This window comes from Camponotus floridanus, unplaced genomic scaffold, assembly GCF_003227725.1.
Source record: "Camponotus floridanus strain SB8 unplaced genomic scaffold, Cflo_v7.5 scaffold145, whole genome shotgun sequence".
NCBI lineage: Eukaryota > Metazoa > Arthropoda > Insecta > Hymenoptera > Formicidae > Camponotus > Camponotus floridanus.
The window spans coordinates 47,818-65,370 of NW_020229265.1; the positions used below are offsets into that span (position 1 = coordinate 47,818).

The 17,553-nt window shown below is 39.1% G+C and overlaps 1 protein-coding gene across 1 annotated transcript in view; it reads right to left on the minus strand.

The window, feature by feature from the left end:
- The window catches only part of LOC105253731 (splicing regulatory glutamine/lysine-rich protein 1), a 56,204-nt gene that overhangs the window by 38,210 nt on the left and 441 nt on the right, over positions 1 to 17,553 (minus strand). The window lies entirely within an intron of this gene.

Here is a 17,553-nt window from a genome sequence, read left to right on the forward strand (position 1 = left end):
TAATGTAACCGCTTCGGAACGATCAGCAATTATCGATCGATAATGTTATTTACACTGTAATCTGTGATCCAAATTGAACGATAACTAATCCCTCTTCCAAGACGTACAGATAGATGTATTAAGAAATTGTTATAAATCATTATCTCGATTCTAGTTCAATTTACTCGCGTTTGTGTTTCTGTCTTCAAAACTTTTATTATACTGGCGTTTTACGATTTTCCAGCCAGAGATGGAATCAAAGAGGAAATCTCTTAATCCACAAATTTTTATCAATTTTTGCTTCAGCGAGATGTAATTAAATCCTACGAATAATGTCTCAAAAAATTCGCAAATTTAAACAACCAAGCATTCGTTGATATGACCTTATTTATCTCGACTGGAACTATAAATCCGATAAAACGATTCGTTCGACAGAGTCGAATCGATCGAGGGAAAGTGTGGAAACCAATGTACATTACACAACTACAGTCATCATTCACGAGGGTTGTCCAATTTCGTCGAATCATGCGCATTCGCGAGAGAGAAAGAGTACTGACCCACGACAAGAACCTGTCGACCAGGTCTTTTTATCCATCGCTCTTGACTCGTCTCGTAACCGTAAGCCGTAAAGTATAACGCTATGTCTGTGTCGTAAGTGCGCGAAAGAACAAGCAGTACGGTTTTAAGGGTTAAGCCGGTCTTCGGGTTCCGACCGTCTTCTTCAGCGACGAAGCGGGTTAAGGCGTTAATTCGATACTTCCTGTACGGTTAAGACCGAGATTTTACCGAGACTTTCAGCTTCCCCGATATTACGCGAGAACATATTACATTGCGGGATGTGCCACTTCATTTACTTCCACATATTCACATATCCCTCCATTTTATCTCGAAACACCGCTAATCCTTGTATATAATTTAATGTTTTTATATCTTGAAAATTTTTTAAATGTTTAATTAAATTAAACGCGAAATAATTAATCGCTGTTGGTTGTTCAATAAAAAATACATAAGTGATTATTAATTATCAAATTAAAAATATTCCTCAATTTAATTAAAATTCATAATACGTTTCCTTCAACAAATTATTTACAAATGTCGTTATCCTCTAATTAAATAGTGCGTAATGTAAATTGAAAAGGTAAGAGAAAGTTTTTCACTGGCGTGCGTGCCACGAGCGAGGAAGTTTTTAATGGTTGCAATTCGACTATATGTATATGCACGCATATTCCGGTGGAAGTTTCAAGCATCATTCGAGATGGCAAACTGCCAACTACGGTCGCGAGTTGGGAACAAAATTCCAACCGCGACATTGCGCCAACGAAAAGCGAGTCCTTTCCTTCTCCCTCTTCCACACTTTGAGCCTGTGGCATGTAGGATTACGCATATTTGCGGGGCTCAAAGGATCGTCGAGAAGCAATCGAATCGACAAACCTACGGGCAGGTTTACTATCAACAGGTATACACGAAGCATCGCCACGAGTATAACCGGTTTTTGCGGTGTACATTTGTCGAAACGCCTTAATTACCGGGACCGCCGCAAACATCCTTTCGTTCTCTCGTTTCTCCGCTTACCTTTATAAAAAAAAAAAAAAGAAAAAGAAAAGAAAAAAAAAAGTATCGTCGACAGGGATCGACTAATATTGCGACAATCAAAGATATCGGTTAAATAAAACTTAAGCTGCGCTCGTAAATCACTGTACTCTCGGTAAACCATCTAGACGTGAAACAATAAAACCCTGCCGTCAAATATGTGAGCTTATAGCTGAACGCGCATTAAATTACGCTTTCGATCCCGATACTAATCTGTCGTATCGCGCGTACCATTAATAAAACCGTACGAGTGATGAATGTGCTCGAGACGTTACTCGTATCTCGATAGAAGAGCAAACGGTATTTGCCTCTCTGGCTACAAGTTCGCGAAGCGTAATCTCGCGCTTATAAACTCGCTCCTGGGAGTTTTTTCCTCCCGCGGAAATTAATTAATAATTAATTTCTTGGCAACTATTAATTACGTAGCGGCATTAAGCATTAACTTTTTGTTATCTGGATTTGGCACGTAAATTCCAAATTTTCTCTATCGTAACTAAGTCGCAAATAAATAATAACAGTGATTTATGAGTAATTTTCGCGAGCTCCGACGAAACATGTGATTACATAGATGCGAAAGATGAAAAAATACTATCAATTTTGTTGCTTTCATTGATTTTTTGTCACTAATCATACATTTTAACAAGTCAAAATGAACGAATATATGTGCATTGTAATATCAACTAATTATTGCACGTATTAAACAAATATGTAATTGTAGAAGATATGTTAAAATCTTAATTTGCGTATAATTCCCGAAGGTTTAACGTAATTACATAAAATGACTATTATATAGAATACTGAACTAATGTAGGATAATTGAAATTGTTGAGTAAATGGGGCGACAATGTGATAGATTGCCGATAGTAAAATTATATTACGTAAAATTATAATTATAAAGTCGATAAAAAACGGTGATATATTACTCGTTTCATAATCATTAAATACCGATAATTAATTCTTCAACAATTATTAAGCGCAATATTATACATCAAAAAATCAATTATTTATCCTATTATAAAAATTATAAAATTATAATTCAATAAACAGTTTCTCTCGTGAAAAAGAGATGTATAATCTATTATTATATTTCATTATTACATTTCTAACAAATACACACACATATATGAAGAAATATTAATCCAGAATCTCCAAATGTAATTTTTCTCAAAAACATATTTAGCAAGCTTTTAAACATAATCTTCAGTACATTAACTAAGTGTTTTGCAAATGCGAAAAGTCGAACGCCCGTGTTTTAGTTTCGCTTGCTGAAAGATGCACTTGTTGTACAAACTATGTCATAGAAAATTCTCTTTCGTCAGCTTCTCTGTATCTAAAATTTATTAGGGTATGTCGCGCGTTTCACCACGTTTAATCCCGTAAAGTGCAACCCGCGGAGGAAAGGTCCGACAAAACCGTACAGATAAACGAGCGCGCCGTAATCAGGGCGAGCACTCGATTTTCATCGTCATACTTTCGAGATTTTATGCAACGGATCCGATTCTGTTTATTGCGTGTTAATTATCTAACGAGATTTCATAATATATTTTCTACAGATTGCAATAAACAAAAAAAGGCAAGGTTGCGATTGCAAATTTTATACGACTAGAATAGAAAATTTATTTTGAAAAATAAGATTTAAAAATGTGCTTAAAAGTATATGATTTTGTCTAAAATTGAAAGCTTATTGGTAGATAATAATATTCATAATTATATTGAAAAGTTTATAAATATCGCCAAGATATTTCAAGAAAAAAAAAGAGACGGAGGATCCTCCCGCAACAAAATTCCTACAGAGATCAATTTTAGTCTCGAGCAAGGTCAAAGATCGATTTAGTTGGCTGACACGATAATCAGAGGGACAGCAAAGTCACAGAGATTTCATGCACGTTGATGCAACGTTACGACACGTCCACGAGGTTCATGATGCAGTGAACGATTTACCGTTTCTTGCCGAGAGCTTGTCATCTGTCTCTCTCTCTCTCTTTTTCTACACCGTCCCTCGTTTCTTTGTTCGACCTCCCGCTTGCTCTTACATTATAGTAAAGAGTACCATAATACGCTGTAGGAAACGATACATTCTGCTCTCTCGCTTCGATTCTCATTCTAGCCCGACTCTCTCAGCTGGCCGCGCTCTATTCACGTGTTTTGCTGAGAGACGAGAAGATTATCGGACTGTGTGACTCATCCGCACACCATGGAAGCCATGATAATCCGTTCGAGTCTCTCTGGCCCAGTGTTGCCGGATCAATGAAATTCTAGAATGTATACCGAAGTTCCTTGTGTTCCTCAATCAAAATCAGAAATCTCCAATAACACTATATAGATTATAAGAGAACCTTACTTTGGAAAGCTTGTTTAAAATTCAAGCGATTTATGTACGAAAAAATTTTATTCTATTGGTTTTAATAAATAAAAAAAAATAAAATTTTGCAAGTAGTATATAAAAGAATTTTGCGAGTTAAAATAAAGCGTGTTTTCGTTTCTCTGTTTCTCGAGCTAACGCGTAGAATAAAAGCATGTTACGCAATATAATTGGTGTTGTTTCCTTCACGTTGGCTTCAGGAATGCGCTTGAAACCGTTTGAAGCGAACGGATTCCGCGATCTTTTCTTATTCACGAGATTAGCGTCCTCCTCAACAGACCCTCCCTCTTCTTAACGGCTATATCTTAACAACGTAGGTCACGAAGGCCAAGGAAGCGGTCCATTACTCTGTATCTCTGCGAAGGAATTATTTGCTCGGAAAAAACGTGATGTTTCTTATTCCCGGCGATGATGAACGACATTCAACGACATTCATTGTAAGCATCTTGAAACAACGTTTTAAGAAGCTCTACGTCAAGAATTTTAATTCTTTTTTTTTTTAAACTAGAATAACAAATTTTTATTGTCCTCAAAATTTTGAAGATACTCAATACGGCAAAATATTGACTCTATTTTCTTCTTTTCTTCGTTGAAAAAAAATACGATACCGATCCAAATGGGGATCAAAGATTTCGCAAATAGAATCTGACTCGTGATGGATCTGGAATCTTCCGTATAAAAATTCTGCGGTCTTGTAAATACGTGGCTCTAATCTCAGTTCGTCGTTGCAACTTGAGCCGAGACGCGCGAGCTATCGCGAAACTTTATTTAGACGGTAGAGGCAAACTCGAACGCGTATTTATCTGCGCTTGGCAAGATAACGCATGGCGCGCGTCTTGGCTCCGTGATAAAAATTTCTATTCCGCGCGGAACGGTGTAAACACGAGGCGATAACCGCCGAAGACGTCGGATACGAATATCAGAGTAAACAGAAAATGTATCGGATAACGATAGATGGAACCAAAATAAGCCTGCATGTGCGATTAACGTATTTACAAATGCCGAGAACCTTTGAATCTATCTAGTGTCACGGAACACGCGTGCGTTATTTATAATGCGTTATTATTTATGATGTATGTTTGAAGTGTTGTTACATCATGCTGCGAGATATTTCATATTTTGTCGAAATGTTTCCTCTACTTGAGAAAGCAATCGATGACTTAATCGGTGGGTCAAGGGTAATGCGATTAATTGCGATTTTTAGTTAGGGGATCTGCTTTAATCGACTCGAGTTTAAGTGTTCGTATGTTTATAATTCGTGCGATTAATTTTGTTATAGAAATCATGTAAATAATTAAAATTACCGACAGCTGGATGCGTTACAGCTTTAGACTATTTAAAATATATTGAGTAACTTGAAATCAACATGAAAATAATATTTGTATTTTACTGCATATTTTTAAATAAATGAAAACTTTAATAGACTAAGATTCGCCAGATACAAGCCGCTTGAAAACTCTACAATATCTCATTCATTAATGCAACATTGTAAATGTACTCGCATGCATATTGCATATAACAAGTAATTAAGAAATTAAAAAAAGTCGTTAGACTGCGCCCCACGTTTTAACTGATACACTTTCACGTGCGCTTGACGCGACGCGGCGAGGATACGCGGGTGCACATTAGGCGTGTCCCCCCTGAACCCCATATTCAACCGAGCATGGCAAAACCGGAACCTGAATATATCAACTCGGACCCATTTAGTCTCCATCTCGCTTCCGAGCCCGGTCGAACGTGTAGCCGCCGTGAAATGGAAATCCGCCCGCAAGAGTCAGGGGAGTGTCGAGCGATTTTCTTTCCGCTCGTTCATTGTACGTATATCATAATCGCGAATTTTATTCGCCGCTCGAATAACGCCTCAATCAAATTTGAAAGGAACTTATTTACAAAGAGATTAAAGTAAAAAAAAAAAATCATTTGAGAACAATTGTATGCATTTAATGCAATAAAATCAGCAATTATCAATAATCATCGGTAATTATAATTAAAAAAACAACGTTAAATATTCTTGTGCAATTATTTATATCGCTACTAATTAGAATAATTACGTTGTTTTTTTAAGTAGAATCTGAATTAAATAACTTTTTAATAAATGCTCATGATAAATGAAGGAGAAATATTAAATAATTTTTTAATAAATGCTCATGATAAATGAAGGAAAAATGCGTGCTTCGATTATCTTTGCTGCGAGAAATGCGTGCTTCGATTATCTTTGCAGCGAGAAATTAATTTTAAAAACCCGTAGCTGCATTCATTGCATTCATCGTGTGTATTTACAACTGTCGCGTTAGGGCTTCCGCGGCAACGACAGGATCCGTCTGCGATTGCGATTAAATCGCCCTCACACGAGCACGCACGCCCCCGCCATGTGCGCTGCCGGCCATTTAATCCGTCATCGCGTCGCCCGGGCGTCGAACGCGGCTTTAACCTTCACCTTGAACACGCCCTCCGTGCACGAAAACTATTTTGGGGTCGTCCGGCCACCCTAAGACAGACGTACAGAACGCATAAGCGCTGCATTCTAATCTCGACGCTGCATCGCGCGGTCTCCTCCATCGAATTATGCCGCCCTCGCGTTGTACGATTTTGCACACACGTGCCACAACTGTAGTACTCCAGAAATTTTCCTGAAACTGCGCGATCTAAGATAGGTAACCGCCACCGACACGTGCTCCCGTTGCCAAGATCGATAGTAAAACCTGCCCTGCCCCAATTCACTCGCGATTCTTGCACATGCAATTGCGACTCGAGTTCGCCGCGAGAAAGATATAATAATTTTCGAGATGTTATCGGCAAAACGATAACTCATAATACATCCTGGCGTTCACTTATAGACGGAACGGTGGAATAAAATTATGGCAAGCAAGTTGCGGCAATCGCGAGTGCATGTTGCAAAAATTGCATAAAAATGACCGAGCATTTTATTCGCGTTCAACGCTCCTCGGTCATTTATCCATTCGCGAGAACGTTGGAAAAAGTAACGACGTCCCACACGATAACGTTCGCAATAATTTTCGGTAAATTAGCGTGGGCGTTTGACGAGTCGAGACGAGTCGGATGCACAAAGTATCTGTCGCAATATTTCGGTCGTGATCGAACATATAATTGTATACAATTGTATACGATGATCCCTCTACTCAAAATATTTTTCACGAATCAAATCTAGCAAATAAAAGTCTTACTTTTTTTTTTCTTATTCAAATATTTTCCAAGAAACATACGGTGGCGATGTAATAAATTCTCTCAGGATTTTATTGCACGTTGTTCTCCGTTTCCATCGTTTCCATAAGGAAAGTAGCGAATAGTATAGCGAGCATCTGTGAATACGTATAATAGAACGATGTATCCACCGTCAAATATTTACAGAACCCAAACAGAGCGCAAAAGAGATGCCGGATTAAAGACACGCGCACTCGAGCTATAAACGATAAGCCGTGAGCTCGAGGAGAGATAGGTATACTCGTAAAACTCGTATTTGTAAAATAAAATTCCGATACTAACAATAAGTTCGATAAAGCGTAAATATCGGTGATGAGTGTTTAATTAAGGCAGAAAGGGGCAACGTTTTCTTAGAAAGAAAATAATTCACGCGTTTCGGAGCAATATTTCGGAGCCGCGGCACAAATATCACATGGAGGAAATGCACGAAGGGGAACTAAGGTCGACATTTACGTGAAACAGTCCCTGCCATTGTGCGGGGGTCCTTTAATTATCGGATGGACGTTGACATCATACGCTCAAGCGTATTCGCTCCATTTGCCCGCCCGCTGGGTCTTAGATTTCGAGTTCGATGCACTATTCGGAATTCACCCCAACGACAGTGCAGCCGCTAAGAATGGAACGGTGCAAAAACACATGTCGCCCCTGGACGCATTCTGGAAAACAAATAGGGGTTCTAGAGCACTATCTCCCGGGAGAATCCCGGAACATCGTCGGCGGAATCGTCTGTTCCCTGCGAAACTCGATGCCGTGAATTCTACACGATCCATCCTCTACCGACGCAATTCGTTTTGATTTCCACAGCAGGAAAAGGATCTAAATCTCGTAGCGTAACAGTCTGTTTACCGAGCGATCGATCAATTTCTTTCTTCAACCTTAAGAACCTAAATCTATTCCCAGTTTAAGATAGAAGATATATATTAATATATATTACAAGTATTAATAAAATGGATTATTCATTTATACTGTAAAAAAAGCGAGGGCAACGAAAGACGGAAATTTTCACATCATTAATAAAATTTTCGTTTATAAATTTAAAAAGTCGTTTATAAATTTAAAAAGTATAATTAAAAAAATACATATATATTAGAGAAACTATAACGACTCGCAAAACGTTTCGTATAAAACAAGACGAGTGACAATAAAAGAAAAGAATGGAGTACCGTAGAAAATGACGCAATCGGATTAGTTGCGTTAATTAACTACAATTAATTAGAAGCAAGGGAGCAACCGTTCGGAATTCTCGTGGAAATTCGTTCTACGATTGATTCGACGAAAGCTCGAGCTCGGCGACCCGACTAGCAACGCGGATTTCGGAGAAACCGCCGTTTGTCATGTGAAAATTTAACTGAAAGGTCCAATTAGGGAAATCAACCGAATCAAGACCGCGTGTAATTACTTCGCAGCTCGCGTATTATGCGCGTATTTATTTTTACATTGCTCGTGCGTGAGATTATTATCGTGTATGATCTTTCGGAGAACAAGTTGTAGTTGTCTCTCATAAATGTCTTTCGAAAGTATAACACTTCGATAACATCAAGAAGCGTTAATTTATCTACAGCGTATTTTATCTACAAAAATACATGAAAATAGAATTATTTATAAATAAAGAACATTTATGATGTAAAGCGAACAATTATAAAACGTTTTCTTTAATATAAATATATAGATTCGTGGGAGAAAAAAATTAATATAATAATTATTTGAAATATTATTAAATATTTAAAATACACGAGAAAGAGAGAGAGAATCTTTCTTAGTCAATTTTTTATTTAAATTGCATTATTCCATAGAAAGACATTGACATTCAAGAATAAAAAAAAAATTTTTAAGTGGATATACAACTTGAGATCATGACTGTTCTTTTTCAGTCAACGTCTCGACGATGATCGTGACTATATAACGCGCATTCATCAGTCTAGAATATGTTAATCTTCTTAATCAGCTATCACATCGATCAATCAGGAGATTTTGATCCGAAGGGAAATAAAATACAACAACATAGCGTCTAAACTGGGAATTTTATATCGAACTTTTACATCGAGCCTTTTCGTCCTCGTGATTTTCCTCGTCCCTAAGGACAAGAGAAACGGAAAATAAGCAAAAAAAGGGACCCTCGTAACTACATTATCACGGATTTTCTGCCGAAATATGGATCGTCAACGATCATATAATCCATTATGCAGACGTTGTATTTGCTTTTCGAAAATCCGATTCTTTGAGCAAAACCGCGTATTTTCACAATGTATATAGTGAGATATGACCATAGGCAGATAATAGTGAAATATTAAATATGTTAAAAGATGAAAGAAAAAATAGAAACTGATAGAAATAGATCTTTTAAGAAGATTTACTGCAACAGATAGGATTATACGATTTCTCTTTTAATTAATCTACTAATTAAAAATTAAATAAGGCCATAATTCCAATGAATAATAAGAAGGATAAAGATATTAAAATCGCTATTGATGTTGATATTGCCCATTCGTCGATATGTACATAGTCACAAAGTTGTATGAATTTCGCGCAAACGCGTTCGTCGAAATATTTCGCGTGTTACGGTTCGCGAAACGAGAATAGAGACTGAATAGATTGTCGATTCTCTCGTGGGCTTCTCTATCCCACAATACACGAAGATACCGCAGGCGATTTTACATGCGTCTCGACGCGAAAGAATGCGAGGGCTCGTCGAGAGAGAAGAACGTTTTGGAGATGCAATATATCGCGCATTATTCAGCCTCTGAAGCAAATGCTTTCGGCAACGAAGTTAGCGAGCCCTATTCAGAGTCTCTAGGATAAATTATTCGTTATTTATTAAAATTAATTTAACCAATTGAATAGGAGCCACATGTTTTACATATAAAACGTCTATCATGCTATAATAATTAATTTAAAAAAATGACGAAATATACTTTCTGATATAATTTTCCGATAGACCACCCAATACGAATCTCAATTTGCTTTTGCATGCGTACATATGTGAAAAAAAACATCTCGAAAAATTCCTGGAAAATTGGCGGTGTGCCCTCGTACAATTTAGTAACAACGTAAAAGGTTGAAAAAAGGTGACAGCAGAAGCGACCAACATGGAAAAGATGGAGTTTTAAGCCACACGGACCGCCCGTCAATCATAAGAGAATTCTTACAATGTGCACAAAGAAAGAATCTGCCGTTGTGCGTCTACCTCGAGGCTGCAGAACCGACGAGAGATTTACGTCCGTTTCAACGTGAGAAACTTTCTAATATTTTGACCGAGTGTGTACAAAAAAATTGCATAATATTATCTATTTCTGTATAGGCATGCTTGCACGTTCTGCCTGTTACAATTTTTCTGATTAATCGACTTTATCATCATATTCTTTTATATCTAATTTAAATTAAAACTTCAAAATAGTCCGAACTTGAGAATAATTAAATATAAATTTATTGTTAGTTTGAATAAGTTTAGTTTATTTAGAAAAATTCTTTTCTTTCCAATCAATAGTCACTCGATATGCGTGAATATATTTATTAAAGGAAAATTGACATTACTAAAAAAAAATTCTATCGATTTGACAACGATGGGAGATTTCTGCATCGAACAAAATCCACGTAAAAATTCGAACTTACAACTAAATTTACAACAGAGCAACAGAATAACGCGCGACAAAAAACTCTCTTTTCATTGGCCAAAGAAAATTTCTGATAAAAATCGCCTCGTCATAGAAAGGTAGCCGCCATTCCTACGAAATCTCCGATCGATCGAGGATCGAGAGAGAAAAAGACGAGAAGGAAGACGGACACAGAAGCTTCGTACTTTTTGTACAAGCAGCCTGGGGGCAGCAGGAAAAAAGGGGAGGGGGGGAGCTAGCGCGAGCGGGGGAGGAAGGGCGAGGTTAAAGCAAGCTAAGAATGCGGGGGAAGAAGAGGGAGGGAGAGAGGAAGCGAGCGTGGAGAGTAGGGCACGGATGGTGAACAGCTGCCGGTGTCTGTGGTGGCCGTTTTGTGTGAACGTGCCCCCATAACCCTCATCCATCCCCCTTTCCCCTGGGCCCACCGTCCGTCCGTTCGTTCGTTCGTCCGTCCGTCCGTTCCTCCTCTCTGACCCCGCCATTCGACAAGGATAAAGGCGCGTTTGCGACCAATGCACACATGTGCACGCACGATCCAATCTCGATCGAGGAAGCTGAAAATCCTTCGACATGGAGAAAGGTCGAAACACGCGCCCCTACACGAGTTATCGAACGAATGAAACGGTTTCGTTCAAGGGGTTCGGAATATTCAACGAAACGAAAGAAAACAAACTTCTCTAGGGCAACCAGATCTCACAAAGAAACGTTTCAAAATTTAAAAAAACGAAGACCATTTGATACAAGGCGTAGGCTTTTTTATATATTTATCTTCTCTGTAAATAAATATATAGAAAAGTTTATTGCCTATTGATCGTCAGTCTAATAAACGTATAAAAAATTATATATGAAAATTTCAATCTGAAGTTTCATCAGATTGATATTCCGATTGTTGTGTCTAGTTTACATAGCAAGCTTAAAAATCTTCAATTTATGAGAGAAACACATATGGGAGGTAGAAACGAGATATGACGCGATACAAAAGTTGCATAATCATAGTATCGAGCTGGTTCGCGCCTTTCCGTGGCACGTTTCTAGCACGTCTATGATTTATTCCCAAAGAATTTCCTATCGCGTTCAGCGGTCCATGAAAGGAACCAATCTTATACAATAATTAACACGATTCGCGCTACAACCGATACATGAAATGATACGATACGAGGCTCGAGACGAGAATCACGGCCGGCATGATAACGGTATATCAACGTACGCGGTCATCTACAAGCTTTTTCTTCTTATTGAGGTAACGTAACGCGTTATATACCCCTGATATTTCCTGTCGACGATGACTTATGACGCGGTAATACGGAGTTGATCCGAAGGGTAGAGTGATCATAATTTATGTGTCTTCGGAAAAGAAAAAGTTAATAAAAGTTATTTGAAACTCTTCAAAAAGGAATATAAAATGTTCCAAGTTCTTTTGCGACTTTTATAAATTATGGTAATTAAAGTTTTATAAATTATTAAAATCAACTTTGTCATTTTCGTATATATATAAATATTAATATAAATCGCACCTGACGTCAAACAGAATACGAATTTAATTATTAAACCACGCATTGCAAATATTTCGAGACAACTGTCCAAAAACCGTGAGAATATTTATAAAAAAAATTTATATAAGAAGAAACATGTCTAATCAGCATAAGTCGGTTGTAACAGGTACGATTGTAATAAAAAGCAGCGAATAAAAAAGAGACGAAGGGCGGTTGACAGGAAAAAAAAAACACAGGAAACCATTTACCTTCCTTTTTACCGAGAGAGAGAGAAACAAAGATAGAGAAAGAGAGATATATGTGCACATCGTTTTTACATCGTAGACGCTTCATTGCTATGCATCGCGCATAAACATCTCCGTAGATACGGGAGTTTTTAATCATACGGCGTCCGCGCGCCATCGTCGTGCCACGTGCATGGATGATACGCGCGTAAAAGATCGCAATTTAGTATACTACGATAAAAAGCTCGACTCTCGCGTTTGCGTTCGGTCGGTCCGCGAGAAGCAATTCCACCTTTAATTAATGGTGACAATATTTCTCCGTCAAAAATTCTCGTCGATTCCGTACGAAGTGTAATAAAATAATGGTTGCGCTGTACGTTAAAATCCCCCCTACATCCATATTATTTACGTTACACATTAAGTTCTTTACGTTTCTGTGAGGGGAAAAAAAAATTTAATATTCCGGCCGGAAGATTATCAATTTGCCGGCCGCGCACTGCCGCGAGATAATCGAAAATGGCGGGTATGCCAATGCGCGTTAAGGCTTGACCAGGCCTCTTCTTAATATATACGGCCGCATGTGGTATCCTGCCGCACGGACCGCGTATCGCGCAGGGATTCTCATTCGGGCCCGGCGGGCCAATTAGGCCGGGACGAGGACGACGCGGGAGGGAGACGCGACGCGTGAGAACCGCGCCGGCGGTTTAAGGCGCGAGAACTGGTTCTAGGCCTCTGATCGCGCGGGTATCTCTTCCCAAGGCCCCCGTGTGTCCCGACGTTAAGCGGCGTAGATGTTGCGAGAACTCCTCGCAGGACTGCCTGAAATTAAACGTCGGGGACAAGAAGTCCCGGCGAGATAGAGAAAGAGGGGGAGAGAGAGAGAGAGAGAAAGAGAGGGAGGGAGCTCGTCTCTTTCCTCCGGGCCTCAAGCTCTCGCCCATTCGAAGCGCGGGCCCTCTCCTGGTCTGCCTCCTGTGCCTCTCGCACCCCCTCGCCCATCATCGACCGACCGCCACCACCCTCGACTGCTGTGTCTTTTGCTTTATTTTTACCTCATCTCCTTCCTCCTTTCCTCCCTCGACTCCTCGACCCCGCCTGCCTCTACCTGACTAACATTACGAAACGCATCCTCGGATCCTCGTAGATTCGAGAGCTCGGAATTCCATGAAAAAAAGGCGCCGTGTGAAGGGAACGTTTGAGATCGATTGGCCGAGATGAGGTATCGAACGTATGCCTCACGATCATGGATAGGTTTTGCTTATTACTGATAATTATTAAGATACCGAATACCACGAGCACTATCTGAGCTAGACGAACCGAATATTATCGTCTCTGATAGAATACATATATCGCGTTATGAAGGAGGAAAAAAATCCTTTTTAAAAAATAAATTCAATTATTTCTACAATTTTCTTAAACATAATAATTATTGAAAACTTAGGAGATATGATTCTCGAGAAATTACCTTCTCTCTCTTTCTCGAGAGAGAGAGAGAAAGATAGAGACAATCGTTGCAAATGTGTTTCATAAATTATATCTTAGCAAGAGATAAAAGAATCCTAACTTTTTCATAAAATTCCACTACGTTCAATCTCCCCAATAAGAGAATTAAACTGGTATTTGGCATATTTATCAGGGAGAGAGGAATGCAGGCTCGTGATACGCGTTTGATATATTTATAACGAAAGAACTGGCCTGGAATGAAGCGCATCACGTGTTTGAAGAGTGCGCCTCTTCGCTCGCGTTGCTTCTCCGTTGTCAGGCGGACAATATCTTCTCGTGTTACGACGACATTACCGCTGTCGAACAAAACGAACGACGCACACACGGACGCGCTTCGGCTTCTCTCCGACACACACACACAGGTCCGCGTGATATCGCCTTATAATTTGTTGTTACTGCCGGCGACGTAACGTTGAGAAACATTCACGCGTCTCGGCTTTCTTTGTGCCCTCCCACCTTCCTGTGGCAAGGAACGTCCTGATATGCGTGTAAATCGATACTGATCGTCAACGAAGGCCGAAAAGTACATTCCCTTCTTTCTGCACACGGTGTATCCAGTAGTAAATCATCACTTTAATTGTCCCCGCATCCCGTTAAAATTTCGCGCGCGCGCGCGCATTAATTGCTTTTTCGCAAAAATTCGATAAAAATGTAGCAGAGATTTAAGAAACACGTGTAGTTGTTTCGATGAAAAATCTCACCCGGAAGAGGAGGACTTTAATTAAAAGTTGAAGACTCCAGGCATTGACTCGCGTTAATCGAATAAGAGCGAAGAATTCTCCTTCTTTCTCTCCGAATGTTTGCCGCGGAAAAGGAAAACTGTCCGAGTGTTTCTCGCGTGTTTACTTCCTCTGGCTCGAGCGCAGCAAATCCGAAGGTTTCCGCGCGCGCACCCGGAACAAAGAAACTCACAATGCCGCAATTCCCCTCGCCAACGCCGTTTTTATGGTTTACTCCAAATCCCGTTAGAGGATTTCACCTCTCGGCGGCGTTAAAAAGAAACGACAAGGCGTATCGGACGGGGTCGACAACCGCAGGTTTCGATATCTCGAATCCGAGAAGGCGAGTACGTCTTTCGCGCGCACACGATATAAGATCGAAGGGAATGGGATATTTATTTTCCTTCCGCGAAACGCTGTAACGCGACGCGAATGGCTACCATTCTGTGTAATCGATGATAAAAAGAGAAGCAAACAAATCCCGGAACTGTTTCGAACATTTATCGATTTCCTATTATTTTTTCCTTATCGTACACTGCACGATTGAATATCGCGATCGTCGAGAGATTCGATTCAATTTAATTTATAACTTCCATTGTAATAACCTGATGATTCATTTATTATTGCTGGCGTTAATTTAACCGCAATTAAATGCTCGTTAGCGTCATCTCGAGCTATCGGCATCATCTCTCTGTCGACGCGGGAACAAAAGGAATTAATTTGCGGCGGGGAATAAATAGATTGGAAAAAGAGAAATAATGAATATAGAAGGGAGATTTAACTGGGGATTTAATTTGTCTGTTGTAAAAATCTGTCATTTCTTCCAACAACGCGATAAGGAGAGGCACTCGTGGATGAAAACGGATGAATCGGAAAAATCGGCCATGTCCGAGCGAATATCGGAGATCGGAGCCAAGTAAAATTCACGCGCGATATGTATGTACACGGGAAGAAGAGGAACAGAAGGATGAAAACGAGTGATGTATTCGCCGGGATACGGAGGATGCTACTTGAATAGGAACCGGAACTCGCGATCCGTGCTCGGAATCGACTACACGATCGCGCGCGCACGAGCCGCGCATATGAATCGGATGAAAGACAGCCGGAGGATTTTCTATCGCAAAGAAAAGGAGGAGGAGGAGGCAGAAAAGACGTGGAAGGGGAAAGAGGGGGAGAGAAAGGAAGAGGTTATCGCTTCGTCGTTGATTTCTTCGATGCACGAAAATAAATCTAATCTGGGTATACGAACGTGGAGAATGACACATTGTCGGCTGGACGATCACGAAACCGCAGAAACGAATCGAAAACCAGACGAGACTGCAGCTTACGGTCTACGAAAAGTGGGACGACGCGATCGCGATCGCGAAATTAATGCGGTAGAGAATTTTCACGATCGCGGAAGGAGGGTTAGTGTAAACTGTAGTTGCGTAAAATAAATACTATACTAGGTATATCGGCGAACGAGGGATTTTCTTCGGCGGACGGTTGATAAATTTCAGTTATTTCCATGGTCACGTACGAGGAATAATTTATAGATCATATAAATGTAGCAATATAATAATATATGTATGTAAATAACAAACATGAACAAATATGAACACATGAGATGAATATATAAACATATAAATAATATAAATGAAATATTTCAAGCAAGAATAATTAATCTTAAAATCTGTAAAATCGAGTTTTAAAAAAGCATAATTTTATATATTTTTAAACACCTTGCACAAATTATATCGTGCTCTTCAATTATACATGTTGTTCCATTTTACGATCGAATCAACTTTATTCTGACATATATTTCAAGTGACAAAATAATCTCTAATGCAGTATTTATTTCTATATTTATGTAATTTTTCATTAATTCGCGCTAGAATCAAGTATATATAATGTTTATTTCTTACACATCGCTTTATACAAGATTTTTGAAAAATATGAAGTACGAGAGAGATTAATATCTCATAATTATACATCTAGCAGATAAAAAAATCTCTATATTTAACATATAATTTTTCATTAATTCGCGCCAGAATCAAGTTGATACGATGCTAATATTTCTTAGTATATCGTTTCATACAAGATTTTTGAAATATAATCAAGCACGAGAAAGATTAATACGCCATAATTATACATCTGGCGGATAACAAAAATATATAAATTATTAAAAAGAAACGACATACTCGATAAAATGTCGCGGAACAGAATTAAAGAGCACTCGAGAAAAGTAACTGTCCTTTATGTATTTTTCGAAAAGACAAGAGAGTAAGAAGTATGCTTATTGTCAGATAACGACAAGTCCGTAATTCTCTTTGACCTTGCTAACCTTGAATCGAGACGCGACACGTCGCATAAACGCCATCGCGTAAATACGAAAAAGCGAACGTCTACATAAATAAGGGACGGCAATAAATATCTCACGCTATTCACACGCAAATGATAAAGTCGGCATTTTTATCGCTCGCTAGTCGATGAAAGGAGAGAAAATTCGGAGCTCTCTCTCTAGTTATTATACTCCGTATAATTCTTCGTATACTCGAGTTCCCTCAAAATTATGCGTATCGATTATCGCCGCGTTGCAAGAAAATAAATGCGCATCAATATTCAACGAAGATAATTCGACATTCTGTTGAATATTTCAAATGAGATCGTCACAATAACCATAATTCTTACTCCGAAATTTCGAAAGAAAAACCCGATCTGTACAAGTGTAAATATTTCCAGGAAACTTTTTTTCTACGCGATCATAGCTGACGAAAGGGCCGGAAATTCTTGCCCCAACGCCAGGTGACGCTTAATTTGCGCACGAACAGCAGCAAAATTCACGTCGCCTGTCATCGGCCGAAAGGGGGG